Raw genomic sequence first — 9,215 nt, 5'->3', positions numbered from 1 at the left:
GAGGTGCATGCGCCCCAGGGCATCGGCGGAGGACATCACATTCAAACCGGCTCCGGCGGTCCTAGACTGCCTGGGAGGGGGTGTGGGAGACGAAGCACCGCTCACCAGTGATCCCACTTTCACTGGCGAGCGTGGGCTTTTGGCCGAACGGGGCAGGACACGCGGCTGTGTCCGGGCTGGCCGCAGTAAAAACAGAGGCGCTCATTTACCCTACGGGCGCGTTCCGCCTCGGTTAGGCGTGCTCCGCCTAGCTGCATGAGTTCGTCTGAGGCAGGGGATATCGAGGCCGGCTGAAAGGGGACCGTTTCATTGTTAGGACCCGGGGAAGTTTGAGGCGGTAGACTGGGAAAGCGCTGACTAGCGACCCGAACTGCGGGAGTAGGAGCGCGGAGATTCCTCTCTTTCCTGCGCTCTCGAAGGCGGTTGTCTATCTTGACAGCAAGGGAAATCAGGAGATCGAGAGAAGCCGGCTCATCTCTGAGTGCCAACTCGTCCTTAAGAGACTCAGACAGACCCGCTTGAAAGGCTGACTGTAGCGCCGCGTCATTCCATCCACTATCCGCTGCTAGTATTCTGAACTCGATAGAGTACTCGGCAACACTATGGCTTCCCTGCTGAATGCGCATAAGGCGAGAGGCGGAATCGTGGCCCAGGAGTGGATGGTCAAACACCTTTCTGAACTCGGAGCAGAACGCGCTGTAGGAATTCAGACAGGAAGCCTTGGCCCTCCATGTGGCCTCGAACCAGCCAAGCGGCTGGCCAGTGAGATGGCTGGACACAAACGCGATCTTCTCAGAATCCTGGGAGTACCTGCTGGGCTGGTGAGTAAAAATAAAATCACACTGCATGAGAAATGTGGAGCACTGCACTACGTCGCCGTCATAGGGCTTGGGGTTAGAGAGGTTTGGCTCCCGCCGGTGTAACACCCCTGGGGCATCACGTTCAGCGGCAGGGGCAAGGCCAGCAACGGGGTTGTCTTCCGGGGCCGGGAGAACGACTAACCGGCCCACCTGCTCACTGAGGGTTGCTAGGGTCTGGGCGATGGACTGCAGGTTGCGCTCTGTCTGGGCGGTCTGCTCAGAGAGTGTCTGCATCCCCGTACCAAGCCGTTCCACGACGGCTCGGGTCTCACGGAGAGCATTCGCATGTTGTCCAACGACGAGGCCCTGGCTGGTGATGGCTTGGCGAAGGGAGTCCGCTGGGTCCATTTGTGGCCAGATCGTTCTGTTAGGGCTAGCGGAGGAGGACCCAAAAGCAGACTCAAAAATGGCTTGGAGGTGAAGCCCGGAGGCGTGTTTATTTGGTATGGCCAGGCAGGATCAGGTCGGAGAGGCAAGCGGGGGTCAGGCAGGGACGTGGTAGTCAGACAGGCGTGGGTCGGGCAGGAGCGTGGTACTCAGACAGGCATGGGTCAGGCAGGAGCGTGGTACTCAGGCAGGCGTGGGTCAGGCAGGAGCGTGGTACTCAGGCAGGCGTGGGTCAGGCAGGAGCGTGGTAGTCAGACAGGCGTGGGTCAGGCAGGTTTGTGGTCCTCAGGCAGGCGTGGGTCAGGCAGGTTAACTAGGATGAATGAAAACAAAGAACGGTGAGACAGGCTCGAGTAAGGAGTAGGGATTTAGCTGGAGTCGTGTTACCCACTGGGTTGGTCAACGATCTGGCACAGAGGGCTGTGTGGACCGGCTTCTTATCCTGCTGGCGATTGGTTGATCAGGACCAGGTGCGTTGAGGTGTGGAGGAGAGGCAATCAAGGTGACGCACGGCAGGTGTGGATCGGGGGCGTGTCTGGCTTGTGACCGCAGACGTGCCCGCAGTTCCCGCTGCAGGCTCTGGGAGGTGCTGGGGGAAACGGAGTCCGGCACTGGAGAGACAGGGTCAGGCTGGGGGACAGGCTGGGGACCAGCGTCAGAACCGGGGCTCGGGCCGGGGTCAGGGGGCTGAGGAGGTGGACGAGGCTGACGCGGCGGTGCCGTGACAGTTCCTTAAGTGGTAAAAAGATGTCTTTGTAATATTCATGATCTGGTTTTCGAAATTAAGATCTGAGTCAAGTATGACACCTGGGTTTTTAGCCTGGCATTTGGTGTAAATTTTCAGAGTTTTTAAATGTGCAGATAGTTTCTCTCTTTCAGCTTTTTCTCCAATGATCAGTACTTCTGTTTTGTCCTGGTTTAGTTCGAGGAAATTATGTGACATCCATACATTTATATCCGTAATACACTTGACAAGGCAGTCAATCAAGCTGTAGTTACTGGGTGTTACAGAAATATAGAGTTGGGTATCATCTGCGTAGCTATGGTAGCTAATGTTGTGCCTCCTGATGACACTGCCAAGGGGCACCATGTACAGGCTGAAGAGTAGAGGTCCTAGGATCGATTCTTGGGGCACCCCACAGGTCATAGGGATCTTTCCGGAGCTATGGTCACCGAGGGCAACAAAGAAATCACGACCGGTTAGATAGGTCCTAAGCCAATTAAGGACTGGACCGGAGAGGCCAACCCACTTCTCCAGTCTTTTGATGAGGATTGCATAATCTATAGTATCAAAGGCTGCAAAAGGTCCAGGAGGATGAGAACAGAGAGCTCTTTGGAGTCAGCATTAATTCTGAGGTCATTTACAACTTTGACTAATGCCGTCTCTGTGCTATGATGGGCGCGAAAGCCGGACTGGAAAAGGTCAAGCGTAGAACTTGTAGCTAGGAAATCATTAATCTGTTTGAAAATCATTAATCTGTTTGAAAACAATAGTTTCCAGAATTTTACTCAAAAAGGGAAGGTTGGAGATTGGTCTAAAATTGCTAAGAACTGAAGTGTCTAAGTTGTTTTTCTTCAGCAGGCTTGTGGAGGATTTGAGTTTGGATACTACTTTTCTCAACATTTCTGTGTCCACCAGTGTAAACAAGCTCATATGTCCATTACATGGAGGAAGAGGATCTGTGAACAGGATGCATGGCCTTTCCTGGGTGACTTTCCTCCTAATATTCATAATCTTATCTCTGAAGTAAGCTGCAAATTCCTCACATTTGGAGGTAGAGAGCAGGTTATCTGGTGTTTTTACGGCAGGGTTTATTAGGCTATCAATTGTTGAGAAGAGCACTCTTGAATTATTGCGGTTGATAGATATGAATTTTGAGAAGTGGTCTTTCCTTGCATTTCTTATTGCTTTATCAAAGGCAGCGAGATGTTCTTTGAGAATATCATGGTGGACCTGTAGCTTGGTCTTTCTCCATATACGCTCAGATCTTCTGCAGGTTCTCTTTAGTTGAATTGTTTCCTCATTTCGCCATGGAGCTTTATGATTGGCTGTGATCTTTTTCAGTTTAATAGGTGCTACAGAATCCAAGGCTGCCCCTACTCTGGTGTTAAAGGCGGATGCTAAGTCTTCAATAGTGCCTGACGGCCCCACTTCTGGAGTTGATAAATTGTTTGTGATCATTATTTCTCTAAAACTATCGGATACTGCGGAGGTAAGATAATGTTTCTTGATAAAGCGCTAGTACTACTTTTGACTTTAGGAACCAATGCAGTGAAGAAGATACAGAAATGGTCAGAGAGAGCGAGGTCACTAATAGAGACGACAGTGATAGTCAGGCCCTTAGTAATCACTAGATCAAGGGTGTCATAATTTGTATGGATGATGGACTGTTAAGGCTAGTTAGCTACGGGGCTCAAATGCACGACACAGGAGGCAGGAAGCTCTTTGCCCAGCAGTGCGTTTATTGCTGGAGCTGGGAGGGAAGGTAGAGCCCGGATGGCTCAGGTTGGGAGCCTGGCAGGCTGGAGGTTGAGGCCGGTTGGAGCAGCTGCAGTGGGTGGCGGGCAGAGTGATGGGCAGGCAAGCCGGATCACAGCATACCTGGTCGTTCTGTAGGGAACACGGAGAGAGACAAGTAAGCCTTGAGGTGCGGTGGTCCAGAGAGCACACAAACACATATATAAGCAGAAATACTTTGTTTAACAACTACGATACTTGCCAAGCGTTTCTTAGGGAAGATCTGGCGATGAATGGCTGGAGAAACCGGCATCTTGTAGGTAGAGGGGGTTCATGAGAAGGTGGCAGCAGGTGTGCAGTGATCAGGCCATAAGCTCATTCGCCCATCAGCTCAACTCATTTCAGCTGTCGTTGGAGCGCCCTCAGTGCCCGTGCCGAGCTGCAGGGGGCGTGTGAGGTAGGCACAGAGGTGGAGGGTTGTGGAGAGGCGGAGGAGGGGAGCGTGTGTGGAGGTGAAACCGTAACAATGGACAGGAGTTCTGAATATTCGGTAGAGAAGGCAGGGCATTGTTTAGGAGGCCTATACACGGTTACTGCCAGAACTGGGGGCTAGCATTTTAAGAACATAGCGTGGTATTCAAAAGAGGTAAAATCATCAAAGGAGATGATCCTCCTGTCACAACCCATGCCTCTAACCCTGCCTCTCTGCCTGCCCCTAACCCTATCTCCGAGAACGAGTCCCCTGGCACCTCCCAGAGGGCGCAGAGGGAACTGCGGGCTCGTCGGCGTGAGCAGCTGCCGGTCATTCCGGTGATTGCACCCCATCCTGGCCAGCCACCACCTGCAGCCAATCAGCCCAGGAGGTTAAGAAGCCACTCCACACAGCATGCGGCGCCAGATCGTTGAATTCCCATGTGGTAACCTCACGGCTCTAGCTCCCTTTACCTTGCCTGTTTTTGACCTTGCTACTGTAACCACCGTTTTTGTCCCCTGAGCTTTTTATTTACCTGTCTTGTTTTTGGTTTACCCTTCCAGGACTCCCGCCATTGCCTGAACCCAGCCTGCCTGACTACCCTGCCCGTCTACCCTGCCTGTGTAACAAACCCAGCCTGCCTGACTACCCTGCCCGTGTACCGTACCCTGCCTGGATTATTGACTATTCTCTGCCCAACCCTGGACTGTACCTTGAACCAATTAAACGTGCCATCTTGGCTTCTCCCCCTTATCCTGCCGTCGTGTCTGCTCTTGGGTTCACCTCCTGACCCCTTAACACCTGCAGCTGAGGGCATCTGTATATAACATAGGTATTTAAGGAGCACTGTACTGTATCGTATTGATAGCAGTAGCCAGTGCACTGTGGCATCTTGTAAAACTGAAGTTACTATGTGTAGGAGTACTGTACATGATAGCAGTAGCCAGTGCACTGTGACATATTGTAGCCTACCTTTTAGCCATATTATCATCATATTGCTCAAATGTAACATGCTCTATCAAGTTAATAGCCAAGTTGAAATGAAATAAGACCTATTAGGGGACTGAGGGTATGCAGTGTATGCTGCCCGTGACAGAAATCATCAGCATTAGCCTACTATGTTCCCTGTACGCTCCAGATAGCCCACTTCACCATCTATGTTCAAGGGAGCCAAAGCGTAAAACTACGCTCTCTACTGGTTGGGTTCACACAACCGCCCCATCTTTTGCATTGGGAGAAAAACTTGAAATAATTATAAATCGATATCAATGGATTGACAAAGCCATAAACTAGGCTACTAACAATATCACATTCCGCCGCAATAATGTGCGGTTTCTCAAAGGTACTTTTTATTTCTTTAATTTAGGTCTACGTTGTAGTTATTTTACAGAGAGAACTACAACGATCCCTCTATTGTATTTTAGATTGCTATTCTTGCACTTTGCCTTCAGCACTAGATTATGCTCTTAGTCACTTGTTTCAGAAAGGAGATGCACTTGTGAGTTCTGGCAAGTAGCCTAGTAGGCTAGTAGCCTACATTGGCTTTTCCTACGTTAAATGCAATTATTGTTAGTTGCTTTGGATAAACGCGTCTGCTAAATTACTGTAATACAATGAGATCTAGGCTACGGATCCGGGCATCTGTCGCGTTCTGAGAACTTCACTGGAGAGTGCAGCTGATCAGAGCACTATGTTGGTGTGCTTCGTAAACATGAGTCAATTGCTCTTGAATTATCTGTATGCCGAGATGAATCCAGGTTTGTCCACCTCTTGAAATTTGGTCGAATTTACTGACCGCTAGATCAGTGAAACCCGGGGCTGCCAAGTCTCAGACACGCATAGCAGCCTATTCTCACGCTCACTCGCCACGCTTCACAATTCTCACTCGGAGAAATGACCAACCTCAAAATAGCCTAGGCTACTACCAATTCAATGGCTATGGGACTCTTTTTTGTATTATTACTTGAACGAACGCTAATCTCCCCTCTCGGTCGTCCTTCGCGCTCAAAGAACGCTACCCAAATCTACCTATCGGGGAGGAGAGAGGGAGCCGTCCCGGTGGGGGGAGAGGGGGGTTGGTGCTTGTGACTACACTTAGTGAACGCTTTGCTTAGCAACCACTCGCAGCAACCTTGCCTTTTTATTAATTACACCCGTGTTTACCTAATGTAGATATCCTATTTCATAAATGCACTCATCAGTCCGACTCCAACACTTCCACACCCCTATCAAGACCACTAGAGGGCGCCTCGCCACGTTACATCTCCCATTGCTTTTATGATGTCATAGTAGACGTTGCTGACGCAGACACTTAAACATTCAGTGATCCATTCCACCTCATCAGAGTAGCTAGTGACTTCTGGATTTGAGACACTGACTTTTCTACAATTATTCTGTATTCATTCTTTGACAAAACACCCCCAATTGAAGACAGAATAGAGTACATATTGCTCTCTGAGCTTTGTTTAACCAAGTTGTCATATAAATTATGTGTTGATACTGGTTAATTAGAGGACTAGCAGTGATGGCTCTGGGTAATATGAGATCCTGGGTGAACCTCCTCTTCATCAGTGATCTGGTGAATAACCAGTTGCTTTATAGGACTTCAGTCAGACTGGGGCAGATAAATATAATAATAATAATAATAATAATACTTGATTCTTTTGGTTTCTGTTTGGTAAAGTGTTATCCAGCTAGGCCTACCGTGCTGTGTTGGAAAGTCCTGTATATCTAAATATAGGCCTAATGTGCTGCTAGGTATAGGTCTATTGTGCTGTATTGTAAAGTACTTGTATACAGTAGCTACAGTAGGTATATGACTACTGTTGTATGTTGTAAAGTGCTGTACAGCTAGGTATAGACCTACTGTCCTGTGTTGTAAAGAGCTGTATAGCTACAGTATGCTCGCTGTGATATGAAGTGGTATCAATCAATCAAAGCTGTATTTGTATAGCGCATTTCATACCCAGTGTTAGGGTTTTGATGGAGGACCCAAGAGCAGACACGATTGGGGTGAAAGCCCGTAGGCACGTTTATTGAGATCCGGGGAGAGGCAGGCAGTAACGTGGTCCGTAGACAGGCGTGGGTCAGGCGGGGACGTGGTAGTCGTACAGGCGATGGTCAGGCAGGAGCGTGGTAGTCGTACAGGCGATGGTCAGGCAGGAGCGGGGTTGTCGTACAGGCGTGGGTCAGGCAGGAGCGTGGTAGTCGTACAGGCGTGGGTCAGGCAGGAGCGGGGTTGTCGTACAGGCGATGGTCAGGCAGGAGCGGGGTTGTCGTACAGGCGTGGGTCAGGCAGGAGCAGGGTTGTCGTACAGGGGTGGGTCAGGCAGGAGCGGGGTAATCGTACAGGTGTGGGTCAGGCAGGAGCGGGGTAATCGTACAGGTGTGGGTCAGGCAGGAGCAGGGTAATCGTACAGGCGTGGGTCAGGCAGGAACTGGATACTGGGAAGACAGGGAGAACAGGGTAAGGCAAGGTTCAAAAACAGACGAGGCAGGGAGCTAGAGACGTGTACCCACTAGGTTGGTTGGTCAACGATCTGGCACAGAGGGCTGTGTGGACCGGCTTCTTATCCTGCTGGCGATTGGCTGATCAGGACCAGGTGCGTTGATTGGCTGATCAGAACCAGGTGCGTTGAGGTGTGGAGGAGAGGCAATCAAGGTGACGCACGGCAGGTGTGGATCGGGGGCGTGTCTGGTTTGTGACCGCAGACGTGCTCGCAGTTCCCGCTGCAGGCTCTGGGAGGTGCAGGGGGAAACGGAGTCCGGCACTGGAGAGACAGGGTCAGGCTGGGGGACAGGCTGGGGACCAGCGTCAGAACCGGGGCTCGGGCCGGGGTCAGGGGGCTGAGGAGGTGGACGAGGCTGACGCGGCGGTGCCGTGACAGTTCCTTAAGTGGTAAAAAGATGTCTTTGTAATATTCATGATGTGGTTTTCGAAATTAAGATCTGAGTCAAGTATGACACCTGGGTTTTTAGCCTGGCATTTGGTGTAAATTTTCAGTTTTTAAATGTGCAGATAGTTTCTCTCTTTCAGCTTTTTCTCCAATGATCAGTACTTCTGTTTTGTCCTGGTTTAGTTCGAGGAAATTATGTGACATCCATACATTTATATCCGTAATACACTTGACAAGGCAGTCAATCAAGCTGTAGTTACTGGGTGTTACAGAAATATAGAGTTGGGTATCATCTGCGTAGCTATGGTAGCTAATGTTGTGCCTCCTGATGACACTGCCAAGGGGCACCATGTACAGGCTGAAGAGTAGAGGTCCTAGGATCGATTCTTGGGGCACCCCACAGGTCATAGGGATCTTTCCGGAGCTATGGTCACCGAGGGCAACAAAGAAATCACGACCGGTTAGATAGGTCCTAAGCCAATTAAGGACTGGACCGGAGAGGCCAACCCACTTATCCAGTCTTTTGATGAGGATTGCATAATCTATAGTATCAAAGGCTGCAAAAGGTCCAGGAGGATGAGAACAGAGAGCTCTTTGGAGTCAGCATTAATTCTGAGGTCATTTACAACTTTGACTAATGCCGTCTCTGTGCTATGATGGGCGCGAAAGCCGGACTGAAAAAGGTCAAGCGTAGAACTTGTAGCTAGGAAATCATTAATCTGTTTGAAAATCATTAATCTGTTTGAAAACAATAGTTTCCAGAATTTTACTCAAAAAGGGAAGGTTGGAGATTGGTCTAAAATTGCTAAGACCTGAAGTGTCTAAGTTGTTTTTCTTCAGCAGGCTTGTGGAGGATTTGAGTTTGGATACTACTTTTCTCAACATTTCTGTGTCCACCAGTGTAAACAAGCTCATATGTCCATTACATGGAGGAAGAGGATCTGTGAACAGGATGCATGGCCTTTCCTGGGTGACTTTCCTCCTAATATTCATAATCTTATCTCTGAAGTAAGCTGCAAATTCCTCACATTTGGAGGTAGAGAGCAGGTTATCTGGTGTTTTTACGGCAGGGTTTATTAGGCTATCAATTGTTGAGAAGAGCACTCTTGAATTATTGCGGTTGATAGATATGAATTTTGAGA

Source organism: Borostomias antarcticus (assembly GCF_949987555.1).
Source record: "Borostomias antarcticus genome assembly, contig: scaffold_41, whole genome shotgun sequence".
Lineage (NCBI taxonomy): Eukaryota > Metazoa > Chordata > Actinopteri > Stomiiformes > Stomiidae > Borostomias > Borostomias antarcticus.
This window is presented reverse-complemented; position numbering follows the sequence as displayed.